Source organism: Natrix helvetica, assembly GCF_964273705.1.
Source record: "Natrix helvetica genome assembly, chromosome: 2".
Lineage (NCBI taxonomy): Eukaryota > Metazoa > Chordata > Lepidosauria > Squamata > Natricidae > Natrix > Natrix helvetica.
This window is the reverse complement of record NC_138552.1, coordinates 116,688,529-116,714,722: the sequence shown is the minus strand read 5'-3', so window position 1 is coordinate 116,714,722 and position 26,194 is coordinate 116,688,529.

The following is a 26,194-nucleotide window of genomic DNA, read 5'->3' as shown; positions in this document are numbered from 1 at the left end:
CTTATGTGCAGCTCCCTGAAATAATTGCAATTGCTTTGCATGAAGAAAGAATGAAATTTGATTTTTGTATGAAAAATTAATTTACACAAGCAGTCTGATTGCAGTCCAAATGTGAATATGTTGATGGTAAAAGTTGGTATGAATGTACTTTTGTTGCGGCAGATTGAGGCTTTCGCCACAAAGTGCAACCAAAGAGACGGGACGTGAGACCATGAAGGTAAAAGAGATACAGATTTATTGATGCATCTGAGTTCAGCGTGTTTGCACACGAAAATCTGAACTGCCCGGGCATCGCCCAGGGCAGTGGTTTTTATACTTGTTTTCAAGCAAGACCGTTATAAATGTGTAAGTTTCAAGAATAGAGAAGTACATTTTGGAAAAATACAAAAAGCTAAGTAAGAGGTATCACAAGCTATTTTTACAAAGCTGTTTTTACCGTTTATCTTACACCAACTCTTTAGCTTCCTGCTCCCCTTCTTTACAATGTTGCTACAATGTTCCCGTAATATTTGAAATGCTTTTGGTGAAGCAAGAAAACAACTTATTACCATACATACTAACTGCTGTTAGTTAATATAAAGCAAATAACCTGTAAAGCCCAGGGGGCTTCTTTACTTCTACCAAGTGGTGGCTTTGCCCCCTCTGCCTCATTCCCCCCTTTTGAAACTTTACCTTAATCAAAAGATTATTGTGTAGTTTCATAGACAGCGGAATGTTGGTCCTCATGTATCAGGGTGACATATTCACCTGTATCATCTATAAGAGTCAGAGCTGTAGCGGTCCCCCTTTTTTCAACCAGCAGAGATAGGGTTTTGTGATAGTGCAGATAAAGATAGGGAGAATGCAAGGTAAGATGACACAACTAGCAGTGATGAGGCCTATGAGAGCCACTATGGCCTGTAAACTGGGGAGTTTAGGGAACCAGGAGCTAAAGGTCGAGGTGAAGTCAAACCCTTTCCACTCCTGACCATCAAACCAGGTGAGCTGCCTCATCTCCGTTGTTAATTGCTTTATGACTGTGCCTGTTTCATCTATTTGTAAGCAACAGTTAGAGAGGTTAAACTTTCCACACATGCCCTCCTCTTTGGCCAAAATATAGTCCAGGGCCAACATGTTCTGATACACAGCTGTTCTGAGCTTATCTGTGGCGGTGGACAAAATATTTAGGGATTTATCTATCCTTTGGCCTGCAAGGTCCAGAACAGCCTGTAACCTAATGATTCTGTTAAGCATGTAGATTGGGGTCCGATACCCCCATGAGCCCTCCTCCGCCCACGTAGCTTCCCAGTAGGTGCAAACAATGTGTTCCGTGCTCTAAAAGTTAGATTTCTCATACTCGGCCATCTCTTGGCAAGGAAAGTTTGAGAATGCTGTGTTAGAGTCTCTTTTTTCCGATCGAGATCCATGTGGGCATAGATCGGAACCCCCAGTACCTGCCGAGATTGGATGGGGAGGAGAAAGAAGGAGGGTTTGATCCAGCCTAACACACAGGACCCAGACCATCCAGTTGGTAAGGATTCATAGGCCTGGTTCCCACAGATCCAGTACATATTATCCGGGGCAGCCAAGACAGTGGGGGTAGTAGAGTTAAGGAAGTGCAAAAGGGATATTTCAAATTTGGGAGGCTGGGTCAAGTTGGCCGGGGAGGTCCAAGTATTGTATTGGTCATCCCAATATCCTAAACAGATCAGATCTCCTACGGGAATCGGCCCAGTCCTCATGAAGCAATTTCAGCCCACCAGATTGGTGGACAAAGCCCATACCACCCCTGTCAAATGGGCTCTCTGAGTAATGTTTCCTGCTTTGGACATGTTATTATATACTCTTGGGCTTGCTTCCAGAGCCTCCCAGGGCCATTGTTCTCCCATATTAGTTCCTCGACATACCAAGCAATTTTTGATGGTTAGGGCCCTTGCCACTTCCTCGGCCAATTCCACAAAGAGATTAACTGATTTGGGGCTGAGTGGAAGGGGTTCTTCCAATTTCCTGAGGTTGTCATAGACAGACCACCCCAGGGCTTAACCTCCCCCTCTCACACAGTTTGGACCCTGATCATAATATAGGTGGAGGGATCTGTGCCTATCCCGTCAATCCCAAATCCATAACTGACCTGGGGTGGGTGGTTCCTCAATACCTGGAGGGAGATTTTGTTGCCAACAGGTAGGCGGCGAAATTCCGAGATGTACTGACATCCGTTGTAACCCCTCCAGTGTAATCGCACACACAAGCCCACCCGGTACAGTCAGTTCTGGCTACACAAGGGATTAATTGGTCAGGGTTTCCATAAGCCCAATTGGTGTTTCGCATGCATAGGTATGTGTGATTAGACTGATAAGTATCTCTCCAACTTTGACTTCAACACGTTACCTGGGCCATCTTGTCCATGGCCTGACACACATCAAAAGCTATGGTAATAGGATGCTGGCCTTGTTTCAAGGCCATAACCGAAGTTAAATAGTACAGATAAGATTGTTGTGGGCTAACCTTAAGGGCTAGGCCAGCCCACACAGAGACGTTTAGGCATATTGGGGTTTCTGGGTGATAGCAAATGAGCTTGTCAGACTGGAGGCAGTAGTTATACATAGTGCCATTTGATGTGCACGTTTTGGAATGGGGGTTGCAGTGGGCTGGGACTTGAGTATGATATACTAATGTTGTGACCGTTATAATTATAATATTATATACATCCGTCTGTCCGCGCCCAGAAGCTGGGGAGGCAGAAATGTTGTCGGCGCTCCCAGATGATGAAGGCACGAAAGCGACTGGGTTCGTCATCCGGGAGCGCCGACAACATTTCTGCCTCCGCCCTCCACAGCTCCCGGCCGCGGCCGGATGGATGTAGCCACAGCGACGCCGAAGCGGTCCGGGCGGACGAAAGAGCGAGCGAGGCAGCCTGATCCTCGGTCGCTCGCTCGCTCGCCGGACTGCCTCGGCGCCATTCTGGCTACCTCCGTCTGGGCGCACCTGGGAGCTGCGGAGGGCAGAGGCAGAAATGTTGTCGGCGCTCCCGGATGACGAAGGCACGAAAGCGACTGGGGAACGACGAGAACCTTCCTGCCTCTGCTGGATTTCGCGCGCTCCTCGTGACTGCAATATGCAGTCGCGAGGAGCGCACAAAGTCCAGCAGAGGCAGGAAGGTTCTCGTCGTTCCCCAGTCGCTTTCGAGGACTGCGGAGCGCGAGCCGGCGGAGCACGGTCAGGAAGGCGGGGAATGGGATCACGTGTGCTGGAGGCTGAGGCAGCCTGAGCCTCCAGCACACGTGGTTCCATTCCCCGCCTTCCTGGTGACGTCACCAGCCTCACCAGCCATAAACCTCACTGCACGTCACTGCACCTATGGTATATCTCGGCCAAATATACAGTCTGTTAAGTCAAATTGAGAACATGACCTGGGCTTCCCCATCTTGAATTTCAAGGTGTCTTTATTGGGGCTGTGCAGGCACTGAAAGCACTGAGTAAGGGTTGGGGTTGCATCCCCTGGGGTGGCTTGGTGGGTCGGGTGGTGGGCGTCCGCCTTCGTCAACCCAGGTGATGTCTCCTGCCGGTCGCTTACTTGATTGCCTTTTGGTGCACCGTTCACCCTGTCAGGGGTGTGAGCAGGGGGTGGGAGTGGATTGGTGGAAACTGTTGCCTCCCTGATTTGTAGTTTCTGGCAGTTCCCTGCCAGGCATTGGTACCGTTCGGCATCCGAACCTATGGGTGCCAAAAGTGTCAGCGTGGAGGACTTACTAGTTTGGTCCTTGATAATTATGGTCTGGTTAGAGAATGAGATGGTTTTCCCCTCTTTTTCCCATGTTATGTACCTGTCAGCGTTCCAAATATCATGCAGAATTAAATCAGAATTCAAGGCAGAGCTATCCTTAAAGTTCCAATTTAATAAGACAGACATGTTGGCATTGTGCTATGAAATCCCAAATCTGATTTGCTTCCTGGGATTCCACCCAGTTGAAAGTTCATCTTCTTATCCCCATACCCATAATCCATCACATGGTCCAATCTCCTTCTTCCACGCTGGCATCTACACCCCTCTGCTTCCGGTCAGGTGTCGAGGTGCGAAGACAAAAGATGGCCTTGAGCTTCTAGAAAGAATGACAACAACACATTCCACAATTCTACTCCTTTCTATTCCCCCCTCCCAACTATTACACTAATGAAACAGCATAGGAAAATAATAGAAAGTGTGGCAGGCCAAAGATCCTAAAAGGAACATAACTACAGGCCTGACAGTACCACCTTATACCTAAGTTACCTTCAATGGTACATGTGAGGGTGAGGCGTGACCCAGGCCTCGACTGAACCCAGATGGGGTGTAAGCTGACAGTGAAGGAGAGGGTGGAGCATTTTTGGCGCCTTCCCCTTGTGGTTGTGACTGGTTTATTTTTGGGGCGCAGGAGGCGGCACATGATAGTGGAGTTATATCGCTCATTTGGGGCCCATGTCGAGGAGTTGGCTTCTACTCTGCACTGCCAGAAATTTCTTCTTTCATCTGTACACGGTGTCAGGTTTACTTCTCTGTGGCAGTCAGGGAATCAGGTATAACCATGTGTAAAATGGGGACCCCCAGGTCCATTGAAAAAGCAATGGTTACAGGGGGGAAAGGGATCCGGTCCCATCTCCTCGTATGGGGATTCCCCCGCTACTGGCCCCTCATTCCCCCCTTTACCTGTGGCTGAGGGCTTGGGGGTAGAAAAGTCAGGCTGTTCCGGGGGCCCAAAACTCTCTATGGCAACCCTAGGTTCCTTAGCGCCCAAGACCAAGGATAAGTAGAGGGAGGTAATGATGATGGAGATAAGAAGTAAAACAACGACGACCCAGAAGGTGGGCATAAGGCCCCTCCTAATGCAGACAGTTTGTCTAATGCACTGGTTAGTTTCCATGATGGCCGGTAGGCATGATGTGAGAGCGCAATCGCCATGGGAGACTTGGTATGTTGCCCATGCGCTGGGTGTCAGCATCTGGAGTGACACCTGCAGGGGTTGGTGGCTCTTCGTCACCCATTCGTAGAGAGACAGCTTCCGGAGTGTCGTCAGAAGGGGTGACAGTCTTGCGGACCTTACTGAGAGTAAGCTTGAGAGGTTTAGTGGGGTCTGGTGACTTGCCACTGGGTCGGGGCAGCCAACTTAACACGCGACCAATGTATCCAGGGCTTAATTTTGGGGCCAAGAGGTTCCTTTTTCCAGTCCTTCACCCAGACCTCCTGACCAGGGTGGAAGTTATGGACCAGCGTTACAACAACATGGGGGTGACATGAGAGAGCGTATTCCTGGAATTTATGGACTATGGCATTAAGGGCCTGTAATTGCTTGATTTTAATGGAATCTGCAACCTGCAGAGTGGTGGTTACGTGTGGAGCGAGGAGATTGGGAACCCTCCCATACAAGAGCTCAAAGGGTGAGATGTCCAGTGCCTTGGTGGGTGCACAGCGTACAGCCACCAGAGCCAAGCTGAGGGCATCTGGCCATTTGAGATGGGTTTCCTGACAAATTTTAGATAGCTTTTCCTTAATAGTGCAGTTCATGCGTTCAATTTTTACACCGGAAGTCAGGTGAAAAGCACAATGAAGTTTCCATGTGATGCCTAGCATCTGGGCAACCTTTTGGGTTGCCTTATGGATGAATTGGGGGCCATTATCTGAAGATATGCAAGTTGGTAAACCTTATCTGGAGATGATAAGATTTAGTAAGGCCTGGGTCACTTCAAAGGGTTTCTTTGTTTGGGTTGGTATGCACTCAGGCCATCCTGTATAGGTACAGACAATGACAAGCATGGCTGAATATTGAACTGACCAAGGCGTGTCGGTGAAGTCAATCATGAGGGAATCAAAGGGGTAAACCCCTTTGGGCTGATGTCCCTGGGGAAGTAGAGGGCCTTGATGGGGGTTATTGGTGGCACAGACCTGACATCGTGCACACACAGAGGCTACGATGCTGGAAAGGTTGTCAACAAACACCTCTCGAGCCAAAGCCTTGGCAAGGGCCATCTTTCCCAAATGTAGGGCCTTATGGAGGGAGGCAACTGCCTCCCAGGCCATGTGTGAGGGGACAAAGACTCATTTGTCCGGAAGCACCCACCAATCGTCCCTCCGTACAGCCCCTAATGCCTCCGCCTGTTGGATCTCCCAGGCGGAGTAGGAGGGGGGTGTTTGTTGTGGGGGGGTCCACAAGGTGAGGCATGTTGCCTGCATTGAGGGGGGTAGGAAGACGGCCGCCTGAGCGATGCAATCTGCTTTATTATTGCCTCATTCAGTGTCGGAGGAACCTTTCTGATGACCCCTGACATGCATGACTGCTACTTGTTTGGGGGCCCACACACTATCCAGCAACCTCAAAATCTAGGGACCATATTTAACTTCCTTGTCCCCTGCTGTGACAAGACCTCTTTCCTTGTAAAGGGCCCTGTGTACTTGTACGGTGAGGAAGGCATATTTGGAATTGGTGTAAATGTTGACTTTAAGACCCTTTGACAACTCTAGGGCCCTGGTGAGGGCATGGAGTTCGGCTAACTGAGCACTTGTGCCAGGCAGAAGAGGTTCCGCTTCCCACACGTCCTCCAGCATGACCACAGCATAGGCCGCATTCCGGATTCCCTCATGCAGAAAGCTGGTGCCATCCGTGTAGAAGGCCGCATCCGGGTGTAGGAAGAGTTCGCCTTTCAAATCTGGACGGCTGGCATAAGTCTCCTCAATGGTTTGTAAACAGTTGTGTGTGGTTTCCATGTCAGATTCAGGCAGTAAAGTGGCTGAGCAAGTGGGACTGAATGAGCTTTATTTGGGGGTTGTGTGTAATAAGGCCCTGATATTTGAGCATATGGGGGTTGGTCAACCACAGATGCCCTTTCCTGTCCAGGACTGACCTAAGGGCATGAGAGGTGTATATGTCCAACTGTTGGCCAAAGGTGAGGTTATTGGCCTCCTGCATGAGTAGGGTGGTGCCGGCCACAGCTTTGAGGCAGGCTGGCCACCCTTTGGCGACCATGTCCAGTTGCTTTGAAAGAAAGGCCACTGGGTAGTGCCATGTTCCAAATTTCTGAGTCAGCACCCCACTGCCATGTTTTGCTTGGTATCTGCAAAGAGCTGAAAGGGCTTATCTAGATCCGGGAGACCGAGGGTGGGGGCCTGAGTTAAGGCCCGTTTGAGGTTCAGGAAGCTATCTTGCTCGACCTTATCCCACTGCAAGGGTTCTTTCTCATGCCCCCTGGTGGCCTCATACAAAGGTTTAGCCAGGAGGGCGAAGTTAGGGATCCAGATTTGACAGAATCCGGCCGCTCCCAAAAACCCTCTCAGTTCCTTCCAGTTTTCGGGGGGTGGGCAATTGGCAAATGGCTTCCTTCCTATTGTGGCCCAGGGTTTGTTGTCCTTGTTGGATGTCATAGCCTAGATACCGGACCTCAGTTTGAACAAGTTGGGCCTTTTTCCTGGATGCTTTATAACCTTTTTTTTTTGGAGGAGCTGTAGCAACATAGCGGTGTTCAGGCGACAGTCCTCCATGTGGCCAGTGATCAACAAGTCATCTATGTATTGGAGGACCATATCAGGAGGGGGGATATCTAACATTTCCAAATCTGTTGCCAAGGCGACTCCAAAGAGGGTTGGTGAATTTTTAAAACCTTGTGGCAAGCGTGTCCACGTATACTGTTGTTTACGGCCGTTCATAGGGCTCTCCCACTCAAAGGCAAACATATGGCAACTTTTTTTGTGAATAGGGATAGCAAAGAATGCATCCTTAAGGTCAATTACTGAGAACCACTTTGCCTTGGGCAGAATCAGTCCCAATAGAACATACGGATTGGTACAGTCGGGTGGATGGTAACAGTGGCCGCGTTTACGGCCTTCAGGTCTTGGGACATTCTGAACCTCCCCTCCCCCTTTGGTATCAGTAAGATAGGAGTATTCCACTTGGAGTCGATGGGGACCAGAATGTGATGGGTCAAGTAAAGCTGAATAACCTCCTGGATGGCTTTTATGATGGGTCTGGGATATGCCCTCTGACGGATGCGAAAGGGGGTCCACATTGGGAGTTCTTCCACTATTATGGGGGCTTGATGGGCCGCAAACCCAGGAGGGTTATCTTCCGCTCACAGGGTAGGAACTCTGAACTCCCTCCTCTTTACATCCGGGGTCACCCTTGCCACCATGATCCTCCAGGCCTCTTCCCTTGGCAGCTCCACATTAACCCTGCTGTATTTTAAATTCATAGAGCCCTTTTCATCGAAGAATATCTGTGCCCTTAGTTTACATAGCAGATCCCAACCCAGCAATGGATCGGGCAACTTGGAATGTAGACAAATTGGTGACTAATGGTTTGGCCAGCTGTCGTGCAGCGAAGGGGTTCCAACAGGGGACATTTCTGAGTGTCCCTGGTGGCCCCTAGTATGTTAATGGAGTGGGATGAAAGGGAGCCCAAGGGTTGGGTCAAGACCGAGCGTGTTGCTCCCTTGTCGACAAGGAAGGGGACACTTTTGCCTCCTACGTTGATTCAGACCACAGGTTCTGGGAGGCAAAGTGAACCCGGTCTGTCTCAGTCCGCTCCTCTACCTCCGCCAATCCCATAAGACGGGTGCTTGCAAAGCCACTCCTCCCCCGTCTCTGTCACGGGCCAGGGTTTGGACAGTGGTGTGCGTTTCCTGGGAGGGGGTTGCGGTTGCTTTCTCTGTCCTCGTCACTCAGCTTCCTCCACCTCTGGGGACATTCCCCTTTCCAATGGCCATGCTCGTGGCACAGGCCACACTGGTTCCATCCCAGGGGCTGAGCCCTCTCTCTGTCCTTAGCTTCCTCCCCTACACCTGGCCTCGCCATGATGACAGCTGCTAGGAGTTCCTCTTTCTTCTGCATTTTAAGATGCTAGGAGTTCCTCTTTTCTACAAGTTCCCGATTTACAAAAGTCTTCCATCCTACCTCCTTGAGCTCACTGAGGGGCTTTCCCAGTGCCCCCTCGAGCTTCAGGCGGACATCGGGGGCACTCTGAGAGATAAAAGCCATAGTATCAAAAGGGACAGGTCCTTAAACCGTTCGTCATCCCAACTAATGGATGAGCGGCTTGTGGAGACCCCCTGAGTTCCCTGTCCTTGTCCCTGGGGCGTGGTCATTCCCAATTGAGGCAGGGGAGTTGTCGATCGCATCTGACCAACTCTCACTATAGTAGCAGTCCCCTAGGGGGGGCATGTAGGGGGGCAGATGGGGGAGTTCTTCTGGGGCACTAGCCAAGATTGGTCGGACCTTTCTAGGGGGGGCGTGTAGGGGGGCAGATGGGGGAGTTCTTCTGGGGCACTAGCCAAGATTGGTCGGACCTTTCTTTGGCCTTTGGGAGGGGTCACTCGTGAAAACATGAGCATACACTGTTTAGTCTTGCACTTCATGAGCCACCCTGGGGATCTCCTAAGTAAATTATACCACACATCGATGTAAGGAACCTGGTCAGGGTGCCCTATGTCAGGATTAAAAACCAGTTGGTGCACTTTAAGGGCTATGCTGGGATCAAATGTGCCTTTATCCCTGGCCGAAAGTCAGCCACTCGGATTCACAACATTTTCTAAGGTCATGTCTACTCCACTCAATGCCATAGTCCTGGGACAAATATCCTTCATTAAAGTTCTTTAACATGCATTGTAGGGGGGTAAGGGGGACACTTCCACTGCTTCCCATCTTCCTCCCGGGGTACCAGACACAACAACAGGAGTTTACACTCGCTTTGCATCTGACCCAGGGAGCCGGATCACCATAACCTCCGATGGGAACTGTGAATGCCACACACACACTTCATCTGACCCAGGGAACTGGATCCACACGGTCTCCGATGGGAACTGCAAATGCCACACACACACTACTGGCCCAGGGTGCCGGATCCACACGGTCACTGTAGGGAACTGCAGTAGTCTTTCAGGGGGAGAACACAGGACAATCCTCCCACCAAACCTTACCACCCAGCGAGGGAGATCGGGCCTTGCCTCTGGCTCAACAAAGAGTCCGGGCCTGCCGAGAGTCCCCACAATACTTGCCTCTTCCACTGCCAGCCGGCCTTACGGTGTTCTGGTCTCTGGTCCTTCTCCAGTGGTTCTTGGAATTGTCAACCGCCGCTGCCAGAGCACCCCCGTCAGCAGGGCTTCCCTCAGAAAATTTGTTGGTTGGTGTCAGGGAAGTTCCTCCTAACAGGAGGAGGCCCAACACCGGGGTGGACACCCCAGAGGGTCCCAAGACCCCTCAACATCCCGGCAGAGTCGCCAGAAATGTTGCGGTAGATTGAGGCCTTCGCCACAAAGTGCAACCAAAGAGACGGGACGTGAGACCACGAAGGCAAAAGAGATACAGATTTATTGATGCATCTGAGTTCAGCGTGTTTGCACACCAAAATCTGAACTGCCCGGGCATCGCCCAGGGCAGTGGTTTTTATACTTGTTTTCAAGCAAGACCGTTATACATGTGTAAGTTTTAAGAATAGAAAAGTACATTTTGGAAAATACAAAAAGCGAAGTAAGAGGTATCACAAGCTATTTTTGCAAAGCTGTTTTTACCGTTTATCTTACACCAACTCTTTAGCTTCCTGCTCCCCTTCTTTACAATGTTGCTACAATGTTCCCATAATATTTGCAATGCTTTTGGTGAAGCAAGAAACCAACTTATTGCCATACATACTAACTGCTGTTAATTAATATAAAGCAAATAACCTGTAAAGCCCAGGGGGCTTCTTTACTTCTACCAAGTGGTGGCTTTGCCCCCTCTGCCTCACTTTGACTCCCTTTCATATAAAGAAACAGTAAGTTGCAAGGTTGTTTAATGGTATGTGTGTGTATGCATGTGTGTTACCATTTCCAAACCGGAAGGGAGGGTGAGATCCTCTAATAAAAGAAAATGAAGCTCAGTGGCTTGTGAAAAAAGCTCACTGAAATACTTATAATGATTGGTTTGCATGAGCAAGCCAAGATCTGATTGCAGTATGAATGTGAGTATGTGTCCCCATGCCCCAGGGAGTGATAAGTGAAGGGATCCAGAGACCTGTGATTGCCTGTGTGTATTCCCCCCCCCCTTCCTTCTGGGTCATTCATTGGAAAGAAGCAGGAAAGAGGGGGGTGTGAGTGTCTGCCATGAATGTGTGTGAGATGCCTCCAGTGATACCTGTGAATGCCTCTGTGCATCCTCCCCTTTTTTCCCTCCTTCCTTCTGGGTCATTAAAGGCGGCTGCAGGTTTTTCTGCTCACTTTAACCACTTTTTTCTCTCTGGGTACTGTAAATTTCTTTCCAGAACTTGTGCCCTGGTTGCTAGACCTTCATGGTTGAAAGGTCTCTGGGAGCCACTGAAGGAATCCTTCTGCTGTCTCTCTCAATGACTTTCCATCAGAAAAATTAAGTCTCCTTGATCTGACCAATTTTAATCTTTTGTCAAGAACATGTGTGGGATTGTAGGAAGTTAAAACCCATCCTTCTCCCAGAAAAATGAAATATCTTAGGAAATATTGAAAAGGCAGAATATTTCCCTGGATGTGAAAAGGAAGAAACATGTTTTAAAGAGAGAATAGCTCCCTGCAGCTTCCTGCCCCCACCCCCACCCCTTTGTCAATGAGCCATTAAAGCCTGAGCTAGTCCACTTTACATAATAAAGGTAGTATCAGCTTTTCACAGAAACTCACCACATGGCATCTGAGAACTCAACCAAACTTGGGATTCAAAACACAGCCTAGAGAGTTGCCCCTGCATGGCCCCATGGGAGTCTGACAACCAATCAGAATACAAGCTCAAGATCAAAGGCCAGAGAGGGCATAAAATCAGGGACTCAGCATCTCAGTCCTCCCTTCTCTCCTTCTCCTCAACATTGAAGCATGTGATCACCTTTTCTGTTCAGGACTCAAGCCATGTGGTCCTGTCCACCATTAAACTATCTTTCCAAGCAGCCTCTATGTCTCCAGTGTCTTTTTCCCCACTTGGAGCCAAATCCAGAAGGGCATTTCTTTCAACAATATAATGTATCTTATGAATCTGACTCTTTTTAGTATTGTATATGGATATGTCTGTATGTGAGACAGAAATATGCATTTCTGGCAGGTTCTAGGAAAGTTATTAGGAATTGTTATTGTTATGACTGTATCTCGTTTGAAAAGAATGAAGAATTTCATTATGCCAGTTAAGTGAAAATAGGGGAGATAACTGTTCCTGAGTGATTTTTAAACTGTCCAGCAGGGCACAGTGTGAAATAATTCAAGGTTACATCTTCCAAAGTCAGAAATGGTTAGAAATAAAAAAGCTGTCATGCATTTCCCATAAGCTTGAGATTTTTATTCATGTTTTTTTGCTATTTTTGAACTCTTCAACCCTGTATATTTGATGATATTTAAGTACAGTCTTATTAAATTATGAGTAAAGTTGTATCAGATCAATAGTGATCTTCAATACTTAAGATCACAGCATTTGATATGGAGCACAGCATTTGATATGAATTCTGCATTATTATAAATGTTATTATTTTGGATTAACCCTTTCTGTTCATGAACGTTTATCTGCTCCAGCAAATGGTTCAATCAATTAAATGAGTGAAAGGCAATTGTTAGAAATTACCCACTTTTATGGTTTCCCTGGAATCTCCCAGGCTATAACAAGGATTGCAAAAGGTGCACTACACTGTAGAAGGGGAATTAGTTAAGGGTGTTGCTTCCATGAATGGTGAAGATCATATATTTATAATATATACCGTACTACATAGTAAAGATTGCTCACTAGACGGCATGTGGATTTTCTGATATTGGGGGTATTAAATCTGAAGAATTCATATTTTGCTAATTCAAATATCCACTGATTTGATCTGCAGCTCCAAAACAAATATATGAATTAGAACTTGACTATTCATCAGATTCTGCTCATTTCTCAAAAGTGCAAAGGCCTGGAAATACACCAAAGTTCATTTTCAAAATGAGTGTTTCAAATGAAACCCTCCCCTATTGTTTAGAGATACATAGAATACAAAATAATACAGCTGGAAGGGACTTTAGAGATCTTCTAGTTCAACCTCCTACTTGTATCATTCCAGACTAATGGCTGTCTAATCTGTCAGAGGTTTTTGTGTGTTTGTGTGTGCAGAAAATCACTTCCTGAAAGCACACACAGATAACTGATTTATCTGGATTCATTAACTTCTTCATATGTACAATACCAACAGGTAGTTCTTCCAAGTAAACATAAGGCAGGAGAGTTACAGGCAAACACAAGCAATTAGTTTCATATCAGCACATAAGCCCAGAAAGACTGCTTTCTTCTCAGAGGAACAGACTGCTTAAGTTTCTGTTCTCAGCTAAGCCATGCCCAGACTCCAAGCTTAAGTTTCTGTTTCAGTTCTCTGCACAGACTCAATCGTTTAAGCTCCGGTTGGCTGACTTACTTGCTATGCCTATTCATTGGCTGAGCTTGTTCCTATGTCTCTCCCAGTCATTAATATTTTAACACAATCTTTTCTTGAAAACCTCCAGTGATGGAGTACCCACAACTTCTGAAGGCAAGCCATTTCATTGATTGATCGTTCGCACTGACAGGAAATTTCTCCTTGAGCTAGAACTCTCTTTGACAAGCTTCTGTCCATAACTTCTTGTCCTGCCCTCAGGTGCTTTGGAGAATTGGTTGACCCCCCTCCTCTCTGTGACAGCCTTTCAAATATTGGAACAGTGCTATTATGCCATGCCCAGCTCTTAGCTTTGTTAGACTAAACATATCCAATACCTGCAACTATTTATCATGTTTTAGCCTCCAGCCCCCTATTCATCCTTGTTGCTCTTCTCTACACTCTTTCTAGAGCCTCACATATTTTTTATATCAGGGTGATCAAAACTGGAATTAGTATTGTACATGAGGGAGGACACACACTGGATCTTATTTTTGTCTCTGGCCGATGGAGGAGTGATCTGGGAGTAGGGGATTTAGCTATCACCCCCCTGTCATGGTCTGATCACTCACTTCTCTGGCTCGACTTTCCAGCCACTACTCCCCACCGCGGGGAGGCGGAACCGGATTGTCCAAGATGGTTCCGCCCCAGGTGCCTGATGGAACCTGACAGGTTCCAGACAGAGCTCGGGCCATTTCCTGTAGCCCTGACCCACACCCGGTCAGAGGACCTAGTGGCTGCATGGAACAGTGCGGCCACTGGGGCCTTGGACCGGGTGGCGCCTTTGCGGCCTCTCTTGTGGCAGCGAACCACCCAGGCCCCTTGGTTCACCAAGGAGCTGAGGGTGATGAAGCGCCACAAGAGACGCCTAGAGAGCAGATGGAGATCGTCACGCTCTGAATCTGACCGAACTCAGGTGAGAGCCCATTTACGGACTTAGCTTGTGGCGTTAAGAGTGGCCAAGCGTCAGTATTGTGCCACTCTTATTGCATCCGCAGATAACCGCCCTGCTGCCCTGTTTGGGGTGACCCGCTCCCTCCTCCAACAGAGGCCGCGGGAAGCCCCTCTGCAGGGCAGAGCAGAGGAATTTGGGGAGTATCTGCAGGACAAAATCACTCAGATTCCAAGCGAGTTGGTCCCTGCTAGTGGTCTGGAAGGGACGTCGGAGGTGGGTCGTGAGGTTCCATTCTGGGAGGAGTTTGACTCTGTTACTTCCGATGATATGGACAGGCTGTGTAGGCGACTGCGAGCCACCACATGTTTATTGGACCGGTGTCCCACCTGGCTTGTACAGGCATCCTGGGAGGTCACACGAGGCTGGCTCCAGGAGTTAGTCAATGCTTCTTTGAGTGAAGGGTTCCTGCCAGCCACCCTGAAAGAGGCGGTGGTGAGGCCCCTCCTCAAGAAGCCTTCCCTGGACCCAGCTTTGTTAGCCAACTACCGTCCCGTCTCCAACCTTTGCTTTCTGGCGAAGGCTGTAGAGAGTGTGGTGGCACAACAGTTTCCACGCCACTTGGAGGAAACTGATTATCTGGACCCGCGCCAGTCTGGTTTCCGGGCCGGCCACAGCATGGAGACGGCATTGGTCGCGTTGGTGGATGATCTCTGGAGGGCCAGAGATGGGGGCTGCTCCTCCATCCAGGTCCTATTAGAACTCTCGGCGGCTTTCGATACCATCAACCATGGTATACTATTGCATCGATTGGAGGGGTTGGGGGTGAGGGGCACCGTTTTGCAGTGGTTCTCCTCCTACCTCTCTGGCCGAGCGCAATTTGTATTGGCAGGGGGGGCAGAGGTCGACCTCGAGGCCGCTCACTTGTGGGGTGCCACAAGGGTCGGTCCTCTCGCCTCTCTTGTTCAATGCATATATGAAGCCGCTGGGTGAGATCATTCGTGGGTTTGGGGTAGATTACCATCTGTACGCTGTACATTTCTACCCCAAACCACCCCAACGATGCTATCGAAGTGATGTCCCGGTGTCTGGAAGCCGTACGGATCTGGATGGGAAGTAACAGACTCAAGCTCAACCCATCCAAGACTGAGTGGCTGTGGCTACCGGCGCCCCGGTTCAACCAACTTATTCCATCACTGGCCATTGGGGGCGAACATCTGGCCCCCATGGATCGGGTACGCAATTTGGGCGTCCTTCTGGATGCCCGGCTGTCCATGGATGACCACGTGACAGCTGTGGCCAGGGGGGCGTTCCACCAGGTTTGCCTGGTGCGCCAATTGCATCCCCTATTGGACCGGAGCGCCCTTCGCACAGTCACTCATGCGCTTGTGACGTCCCGGCTAGACTACTGCAACGCTCTCTACATGGGGCTCCCCTTGAGATGCACCCGAATGCTGCAGCTGGTTCAGAATGCAGCCGCGCGGGCAATCTCGGGAGTCTTTAGCTACTCCCACATAACACCTCTCCTGCGCGGGCTACACTGGCTGCCTGTGGCTTTTCGGGTGCGTTTCAAGGTGTTGACCATCATCTTTAAGGCGCTCCATGGCACAGGACCTAGTTATTTGCGGGATCGTATCCTGCCCCATACATCCCTTCGGCCGATTCGCTCACACAGAAAGGGACTCCTCCGGGTGCCGTCCACTAGGCTGTGCCAGCGGGCGATGCCTAGGGGAAGGGCCTTCTCTGTGATGGGCCCGACCCTCTGGAATGACCTTCCCCCTGACATTAGAATGACTACGGACCTCCGCTCCTTCCGTCAGAAACTCAAAACCCACCTGTTTCAGCTAGCCGGCCTGGCCTAATTCCAGCTTTCCCACCTCAGTTTTATTTTTTAAATTTTTATGATTGGTTTTATGGTCTAAGTTTTTAATTTTTATAAATTCGTACAGGGGCTATTTAATCTAATTTTAGCTATGTATACTATTGTTTGTATGGTTTTTAAATTTATACCTGTACACCACACCAAGTCCCTTTGGGGAGAGGGGGCGGTCTAGAAATCTAATAAATAATAATAATAATTCCAAGTATGATCTAACCAAAGCAGATCTTACCAAGACTTAATGTGACTTTGATGCTATCCCTCTGTTGGTACAGGCTAGGACTATGTTGGCTTTTTGGGCAGCTGCAGCATATTGCTGGATCATATTTTGGTGGTTGATCACTAGGATTCCCAGCCATAGATCCATCTCAAAATTACTGCTGTTGAGCCAGGTACCTTCTGGTCTATACCTGTGCCTGTTTTTTTTTGCCTAAGTGTAAACCTTTGATACTATCCTTCTGTTGATGCAGCCTAGGGATATGTTGGCTTTTTGGTGTCAGCAACACACTGCTGGCTCCATCTATTACTTCTTGTCCTGCCCTCAGTTGACCCCCTCTTCTCTGTGACAGCTGTCAAGTACTGGAAGACTACTTTTATGTCACTCCTAGTCCTTCTCTTCATGGACTAGATATACTCAGTTCCCACAACTGTTCATCGTACACTGTTGTGTCCAGTCCCCTAGCTGGACACAATCTGAAATATTTCATTGCTATTTCATTCATATATTGTTCTTAATGACAGGAAATTTCTCCTTAAGTTAGAGCTCTCTTTGATAAGCTTCAATATGTTACGTCTTGTTCTGCTTAGTGCTTTGGAGAATAGATTGCCTGTCCCTTTTTCTGTGACAGCCCCTCAAATATTGGAAGACTGCTATCAGTTGCACCCAATCCTTCATTTGTTAGACTAGATATCCAGTTCCTGCAACTGTTCATCATATGTTTTCGTCTCCAGCCCCCTAAACATTCTTGTTGCTCTTCTCCACATGCTTTCTAGAGCTTCAACTGTCAGAGTTCCAATGGGTGCCATAATTAACCCATGAACCTTAAGGCAATTTTCAAAGGAAATCCAGTGATTAATTAGGAGCAATGTGTCAGCAGTTCCTGAGTGGAGTTAGTTCTGCCCCATGTGATTTATAGCCCAACCATCACCCTGTTTTAGAACAGACCAAGCTGCTCAAGCCACTCCATCTGCAGGGACTTTTCCTCGAAGGCACTGTGCCCCAATGGTACAAGACTTGGGTATGAAGTATGGGGGAGACAGTGAGCAATTGGAGTTCTTCCTGATGCAAGTCTGGAACTACATGCAGGAGTATGGGGTGGAACTGGAGATGGCAGAAGCCTGGATAAGACAAGTAACTATGACCTTGGAGGGGGGTGGAGTTGATGGACTCCCTCCACAATGGAAATGCCCCCCCAACTGTGGAACTATGGCCACCCTTCACCAATGGTTCGAGGACCCACTGGCTGAATGCAAGGCTAGGATCCAGATAAAGACCATCACCCAAGGGTGACAGTCAGTGCCCATGTACACCCAGGAGTTTTGAGAGTTGGCATGTCAGTTGGCCACATGGTCCAAAAACATCCACATCAACTGCTTCAAAGATGGCCTCAATGATGACATTTACCACATCTACATCTAGCATGGGACCCCACAAACCCTGCAATACTGGTGTGTGTTGGCGGCAGAAGTGGAAATTGACCTTGTCCAGAACCAATGTTGGAGGCCCAGTGGATGAGGTGAGTCCTTGCTTTCCACACATAAGAAGCACTCCAGGAACATAATGTACCTCAGACATGGGCGGGAGAGGCACTGAGTTGTGACATACCAATCCAGCAGACCCAATCCCAGTGCCATGGCAACCCCAAGGGCAACAAAACCAGCTCCAAGGACCCAAGAGGCAGTGCTTAAAGGTTTAGAAGTCATAGAGTTCACCCCTCCTGGCTTTGAGAGGTTGGGAACTCTGACCAACTCAGGTGAGGCTAACAGCAATGGGCAATGACAACCCCTGGGTAAATCAGCAGGTGACCCCTGTAACTCTCCGTGTGGAGTTAGTGGTGCCCTCTTTGGGGGACCAAGGGAAGATGCTGGCTTTACTGGACTTGGGCTGCACTAGGTGCCTAGTCAGCCCTGAAGTCATTGAAAAGTTGGGACTGAGACTCAAATGGCTGAGAGTTCCCATAGCATTTTGCCAGCTAGATGGAACTGTAGCTGGAGGGGGCCCAGCTCACTTTATAACTGAACCAGTAGAGATGAGAATGGGAAAGCATAAAGAGATTCTGAGTTTTATAGTGGTGCCAGGGATGGAGAGGCCCCTCCTACTTGGACTGTCTGGGCTGCAGTAATAGAACCCTGAAGTGAATTGGAGGAGGGTGCTCTTAACGATTTGGCAGAAAGTGGCCAAAGAAGAGGAAAAGATCCCAAAACCAAGTGGTGAGAGAAACAAAAGGCAAAGGAAGCTGGGGGAAGAAGCTTGGGACCACTCAATAAGCGAATCCAAAATCCCCCAAAAATACTGGGACTTGAGAGATGTGTTTAGTGAGAAAGGCTCTGATGTGCTCCCAACCCATTGCCTCATTGACTGCAATATTGAAGTTCTTCCAGGAGTTAAACTCCCAAAGCCTAAACTTTACTCGATGACCACATGAACTAGGAGAGCTTTGAACCTTCATAGACAAGAACTTAAAATGTGGATTTATCCAACCAGCAAGGCTACGAGTGGCCGTCCAAGTTTTGTTCTGGGAGAACAAAATGCATTGATTATAGGGGGCTAAATGCAGTGTGCATAGAAAATGCCTACCCATTGCCACTGATGAAGGACATGTTGGTGCATCTAGCAAAAGGAAAAATCTTCACTAAATTAGACTTGCAGGAATCTTACTACTGGGTGCGAATCAAGGAGGGCAATGAATGGGGGCATTTAATTGCCCCCTGGGATGTTTCCAGTTACGACTGCTCCATTTTGGCTTAGAGGGGGGCCCATGCAACTGATCAATGAGGTGCTGCATGACTTTTTGTACAAGGGAGTGTTGGTGTATTGGGATGACATTTTAATATATATTGAAACAAGGGAGGAACATGTGAAATTGATGCGGGCAGTCCCAAAAAGGCTCTGGCTGCTGAACAGTATGCAAAACTTTCGAAGTGTGAATTTCACCCAGGTAAGATTGCTTACCTGGGTTATCGTATCTCAAATGAAGGACCCCAAAAAAGACAAAGGCAGTGTTAGAGTGGGCCTCTCCCCGCACTAGAAGGCAATTGCAAAATTTCCTGGATTTCACCAATTTCTACCAACTGTTCATCCCCTTCTTTGCAAAGACCACACTGCCAATCACCAACCTTTTAAAAACTAAGGGTGAGGGGAATCTGAAACCAGGTCAGCCGCTTAAGTGGACCATGGAGTGCCAAGCAGCATTTGAAAAACTCAAACGACTGTTCACAGCAGAACCTGTGCTGAAATACCCCAACCCAGATGCCCCATTTGTAATTCAAGCCAATGCAAGCGATGTATCCATGGGGGTGGTATTGTTGCAGAGGAATGCCTGGGGTTTACTACAGCCATGGGCATACACTTCTAAGAAACTCACTGAGACTAAACAGAGGTGGGCAATATGGGAGAAGGAGGCATATATAGTGCGGTGGGCCTTCTCACTTGGCGGCATTTCCTAGAAGGGCAAGAATGCCGTTTGAGGTATGGACTGACCATAAACATCTGAAAGCTTTGAAAACTCCATGCATGCTATCCCCAAAACAAATCAGTTGGGCTCAACACTTTAATCATTTCAACTTCACCCTGTGTTATGTCCCAGGGGGGAAGAATTTTATGGAAGATGCTTTGTCTAGATTGCCCCAATACAACAGTGTTAAAGCCAAAGTGATCAGACCTGATATCCCCTTCAAGCAGCTAGCAGCCTCGGTAACCACTAGAGGAAAGGGGGAGTCTGATTCCAAATGAACTGTGTGAGAAGCTCAGAGAAGCACTACAAGCTGATGAATGGCTTACCATTTACAAAAACAACTGGCTTGGGTCAGTGCCAAATTATATGTGCCCTCAAGTGTGAGAGACACCATATTAAAGGGCGCCCATGGCTATAAGTCAGCAGGATATTTTGGATTTGTAAAAACCCTGTACTTGGTTAAGAGGTAGTTTTGGTGGTCTTCATTGAAGAAAGACATTGCAGCCCCCCTCCTCCCAGGATATGTCACAAATCATATTCTCCAATGGAGTACTTTCGGGGGCTGTAGAAACCCCACCTCTCCATCTGGCTCTGGTAATTATTTGGCAGTATTTCAAGTAAGATCTTACCAAAGCAGTATAAAGTGGCCCCAAAACTTTTATGCTATTCCTCTGTTGATGCAACCTAGTGTCAGGACTATGTTGGCTTTTTTGGTAGCTGCAGCATATTGCTGGATCATATTTAAGTTGTTAACCACTAGGAGTCCTAGATCCATCTCAAACTTACTTCTGTTGAGCCAGGTACCGTCTATTCAATACCTATGCAAAACCAAGTTTTTCTTGCCTGACCTTTCTTTTTTTCAGCACTGATTTGCATTTTGTTAGATAGGGCCAATGTTCAAGTCTGTCCAGTTCTTCCTGGATTTTAAGCCTAAACTGTTGACTGTCCCCCCCAGCTTCATGTGATCTGCAGATTTGAAGAGTTCCCCTACTATCCCCTTACTTAATTGTTTTGAAATTTAAGAGTACTGGGTCTAGGACAGAACCTTGGATACCTGCATGCTTCCCCCCATGTAGATGTAGCTCCACTGAGGACTACACATTAAGTCCCACATTTTTCTATCTTACCAAGAAATAAGTAGTAGTCTACTTTGTCAAATGCCTTACTGAGATTCAAGTGTACTATGTCCACAGCGTTTCACGAGTCCCCTAATTTAGTCACTTTGTCAAAGAATGCAATAAGTTTTGTCTGGTATGATCTGTTTTTGCAAACCCACGTTGGCTTCTAGGAGTAGCTTTGTTTATTAGGTGTTCCCAGAACAGTTTTTGAACTATCTTTCCCAGGATCTTCCCAGGTATTGATTGGTTTGTAGATCCACTTTTGTTCCATACACACACACATGTATGTATGTATGTATGTATGTATGTATGTATGTATGTATGTGTGTTACAACCCCTGGTATGCCCAAATATGGGAGGGAGCTCACTACTCCCCCTTTCTGTCCTTCAGGTCATTACAGAGGCTTAGTTTAGAAGAACACCTGACGGCCGTGACCAGGGGGGCCTTTTACCAGGTTCGCCTAGTACATCAGTTGCACCCTTCCTGGATCGGGATGCTCTGTGCACAGTCACTCATGCCCTCGTCCTTTCTCGCCTGGACTACTGCAATGCTCTCTACATGGGGCTGCCCTTGAAGAGCACCCGGAGGCTTCAGCTGGTCCAGATTGCGGCCGCGTGGGTTGTCATGGGGGTACCTAGGTGCTCCCATGTTACACCCCTTTTAGGCGGCCTGCACTGGTTGCCGGTTGTTTTCCGGGTGCGATTCAAGGTATTAATTATGACCTTTAAAGCACTCCATGGCTTAGGCCCAGGGTACCTGCGAGACCACCTACTGCCACCAGTAGCCTCCCACCGTCCAGTACGATCGCACAGAGTTGGCCTCCTCAGGGTGCCCTCGGCCAGGCAGTGTCGGCTGGTGACCCCCAGGGGGAGAGCCTTCTCTGTGGGAGCGCCTTCCCTCTGGAATGAGCTCCCCCCAGAGCTTCGCATAATCCCTGACCTCCGGTCCTTCCGACGCGCCCTAAAAAGTTGGCTTTTCCAGCAAGCCGGCCTGGCCTGTTAATTTTAATTTTAACTTATTTTAAATGTATTGTTTTTTTAAAAAAAATCGGTTTGTTCTTTTGGATATGGATTTAATCTTTTTTAACTTTTGGGATGTGTGTTTTTTAATGTTGTACGCCGCCCTGAGTCCTTTTGGAGAAGGGCGGCATATAAATCCAAATAAACCAAACCAAACCAAACCGAGGACCATCCAGGCAGAAAACTATATTTTTATTGGCTAGCTGATGAGACCTAAATAGGTTGAAATGGATCTATACTAGTCTCCCTTTATTTATCAGCACAAATACAACATATATATCAGCACAAATACAACATATATATATATATATGATAAGGGAGGGAGGAAAGCTTGTGGCTTAGAGGCTAACTGCCTAATATGTAAAAACAGCCCAAGTTCGAATCCCATTCAGGGTATGGCTAGCTGATGAGAGCTAAATAGCTTGAAATAGATCTATACTAGTCTCCCTTCATTTATTTATCAGCAAAAATGCAGCACAATACACACACACACACACTTTACATACAATATGTGCTTAATGAACAGTGTACTGTGTGATCCAGGGTCTTTGAAATATATGATTCAGTGGTTCTAAAATCACGCCTGCCAGCTCCTTCATCACTCTGAGATGTAATCCTTTTGGTGAATTGAATTCGTCTGGAATGGATGATTCTAGTTCTAGTGTTCTCTTCCCACTTTCTTGCCTATTTTGATTGTATTCCTATTCTATTTTTATGGTACTGCTTTTGATAGATCGGACTATTTTTTCTTGTGGTTATAATCAGTTTCCTATATTTCACAATTAAAAGTGGTAAATAAGGATAAAGATATGTATGAACATCCTGTATGAAAAATTGATTGCATGGTAGAAAAAAACTCAATGCATTGTGGAATTTGTATTATGGCATGAGCTGTAATCCCCTTCTACATAAATATGCAACATTATTTTAAATGATTTGTTACTGTTAATTTGATTTTGACATATGCCATCCATTGTTTCTATTATTAGATCTTTTGAAGAATGTTTTAGTTATTTTATTTGACTTTATTTCTGAATGTATAAATGGCTTCTGTAAAGACCACTTTAAGTTATATATAAAAGCAGCAACTCTAGCCAAGAAATACAGTATATTGGAAAGAATTCCATGGATGAAAATCTTAAAAGTGAAAATAACTCTGGAAATTTGGGAAACTCTGAAAAATATGATGATAAAAATCATAGTCCAGTTTAATACCACTGAAAAGGAGAACAAGAAATAAAAAACCCCATAACTCTCTGATAAACTGAAAGATAAAAAGGATAAATATAAAAAAATGAAAAGATGGACACCTAAGTAAGACACAATACCAACTAATAGCTTGAAGTTGCAAAGATGAAGTCAAGAAAGTAAGACTTGCATCAAATATTAAAAAAACACACGTTTCTTTCAATACATTAAAAAAAACCTCAAGGAAACACTAATTCACTAATAGGAGTTTAAGGCAAGGTAGTAACAAGTAGTAAAGAAAAAGCAGAACTGCTAATTCATTTGTTGCATCTGTCTCCACAACAAAAGAAAAAAGTAACTCTATCAAAAGCAGAATGGTAAAAGACAGACTAGGAATACAAATTAAAATCAGCAAGAAAATGGTAAGAGAACAATTGAACACTCTGGATGAGTTCAAATCACCGGGACCTGATGGATTACATCCCAGAGTCCTAAAGGACCTGGTATATGATATTTTTCAACTATTGAGCCATATTTTTCAAAGATCTTGGAGATCTTAAAATATATGATGTTCCTAGTAGCACAGTTTTTTGCAGTTCCGCTGCAGTGGTGGGTTCCGGGAAATATGCAGGTAAGTCATATTTTTTACATAATGACCAGTGGATTAATTTAGCGACTCAATTGTGTCTAGCTTTGTAATCAATTTGTGCAATTTTGCTGCATTCACATATTAAATGTGAAACAGTTTCGACTTTGTCATTGCAAAGTCGGCAGTTTGGATTTTCAGTGGACTTTTGTATCTTCGCTTTCATGGCATCAGTTTGTAGTGCTTGTTCTTGAGCAGCGAGTATTAAACCTTCTGTTTCTTTCTTGATGGTTCCCATCTTAAACCATGCCCATGTAAAGTTGTCATCACATTTTCCTTGCTTTGGTTTTCCATCTATTTAATCTGTCATCCAGCTGTTTTTCCTTACATTCTGCCTTTGTTTCTATTATTTTTATAATGTTCTCCATTTTCACATCTTGCAGCAATTTTTCTGTACTTTGGTTCACATAATCATTCAAAATTCATTTCTCTTCTTCTACAGTTTGATGGATGTGCAATAGTCCTCTGCTTTCTATTTTTCTTGGCAGAGGGCTATTGCAAAGTCGATGTCACTTTGTGGATGTAAAGCGTGGTATATACCATATTTTTCGGAGTATAAGACACACAAGTGACTTCCGGTTTGCTCGGAGGGTCGTTTTAAGCGTTCCGAAGGCTTCAGGGAAGCCTCCGGACAGTCCCTGAAGCCTTCGGAATGCTCAAAATGACCCTCCGAGAAAACTGGAAATGACTTCCGGTTTGCTCGGAGGGTCATTTTAAGCGTTCCGAAGGCTTCAGGGAAGCCTCCGGACGGTCCCTGAAGCCTCCAGAGGGCCTCCGGGGGGGCAGGGGAGGCTCTTTTCACCCTCCCCAGGCTCCTATAAAGCCTCTGGAGCCTGGGGAGGGCGAAAAAAGCATGTAAAAATGGGGGGAGCACCTGTTGTGTGCACATGCCCACTAGGGGGGTCACGCATTGCATTATGGGTGCAGCACGCCCGCACACGACCCCCCTGTGCTCCCCCCCACTTGTGGCACACGAGCCAAAAAAGGTTCGCCATCGCTGCACTATGACAATGCTGGGAGTTGACATTCGGCTCCCCTCACTTTCCAAAAGCAACCTGTGTGAAGCAAAGATTATTTGAGTACAAATATAGGATTTAATGCTATACCCTCCCCCAAGTGTCAGGCCTGTAATTCTGTTCCTTTTAGGATCTTTGGCCTGCCACATAATTAAAACATATATATATTATGCTGTTTCATTGGTATAGTAGTTGGGAGAGGGGAATAGAAAGGAGTAGGATTGTGGAATGTATTGTTATGGATTTCTTAGAAGCTCAAGGTCGTCTTTTGTCTCCGCACCTCGACACCTGGCCGGAAGAAGAGGGGTGTACATGCCAACGTGGAAGATGAAGATTGGACCATGTGATGAATTATGGGGTGTGGGGATAGATGATGAACTTTTAACTGGGTAAATTCACCGGATGTACGTTAGAGTTGAAATTCAACAGCATAATGCCAACATGCCTGTCTTATTAAATTGGAGTTTTAAGGATTACTTTGCCTTGGACAATGATTTAATTCTGCATGATATTTGGAACGCTGACATTATTTCAACTCTCCCTTAAAAAATTTTCTTTCATCGGGGTACTGAATCCCAGCTCTGACCCAACCCTGGGCAGGACGAAATTTCAGTGAAGATGGAGGAAGAAAAGAATGCAGCAGAGAAAGCTAAGGATGATGGATCGCTTATTTTTGTCGAAACCATCTATGCACCTTCTAAAGAAATAGTTCAACAGGCAGAGGCGAAGCAAAGGGAGCTTCAGCAGGGCGCCCGGCGAAAGGAACCGAAACCAAGATTTCCCTCACAGAAGGAGTTAGACCTGCGGGAGGAAGCTTCGGGATTTATTGCTTCTCAGGAATGCTTGCTAGAAGGAGAGGGCCCCCCCCAAGGGGGCTCTGACAGGCGACTGGAGCATGGGGAGAAGAGCAAATGAATGGAGATCTCAGTCGCTCTCACGCAGCCAGTCTTTGATGGGCCTTCAGGACCAATTCCGACGCCTAAATGTGAGTGAACACAAACCCCTGGGGGCCCCAGAACCACCCGGGTGGAGCCTAGCAAAGCCCACATTATCCTTTCCCAGCAGAGAAACTGCTGCGCAGTGGAGCGGAGACCTTGGTTCTTTCCACACAGCCATCAGCGAATCAGCACCCCCCCCTCCTGGAGTGAAAAAAAGTTGGGAAGTAAAACCTAACCAGCCAAAAGGGCCCTGGAACACTTTCACCTCCCCCCCTCTGCAAAGCGATGGCTCTGGACCCATCAATCAAGCCAATTCAGGTTGGGCTTTCTTCCCGGGTCATGGATGGGCACAATGCCAGTGGACGCCTGCCCCTTCCCAACTAATGGTGCCACCTCAAATAGCTGCTCAGAGGCAGAGCCAGGGACTGGGACCACCACAGGGCCCAGCCCCCCCACCAATGCCTCAGC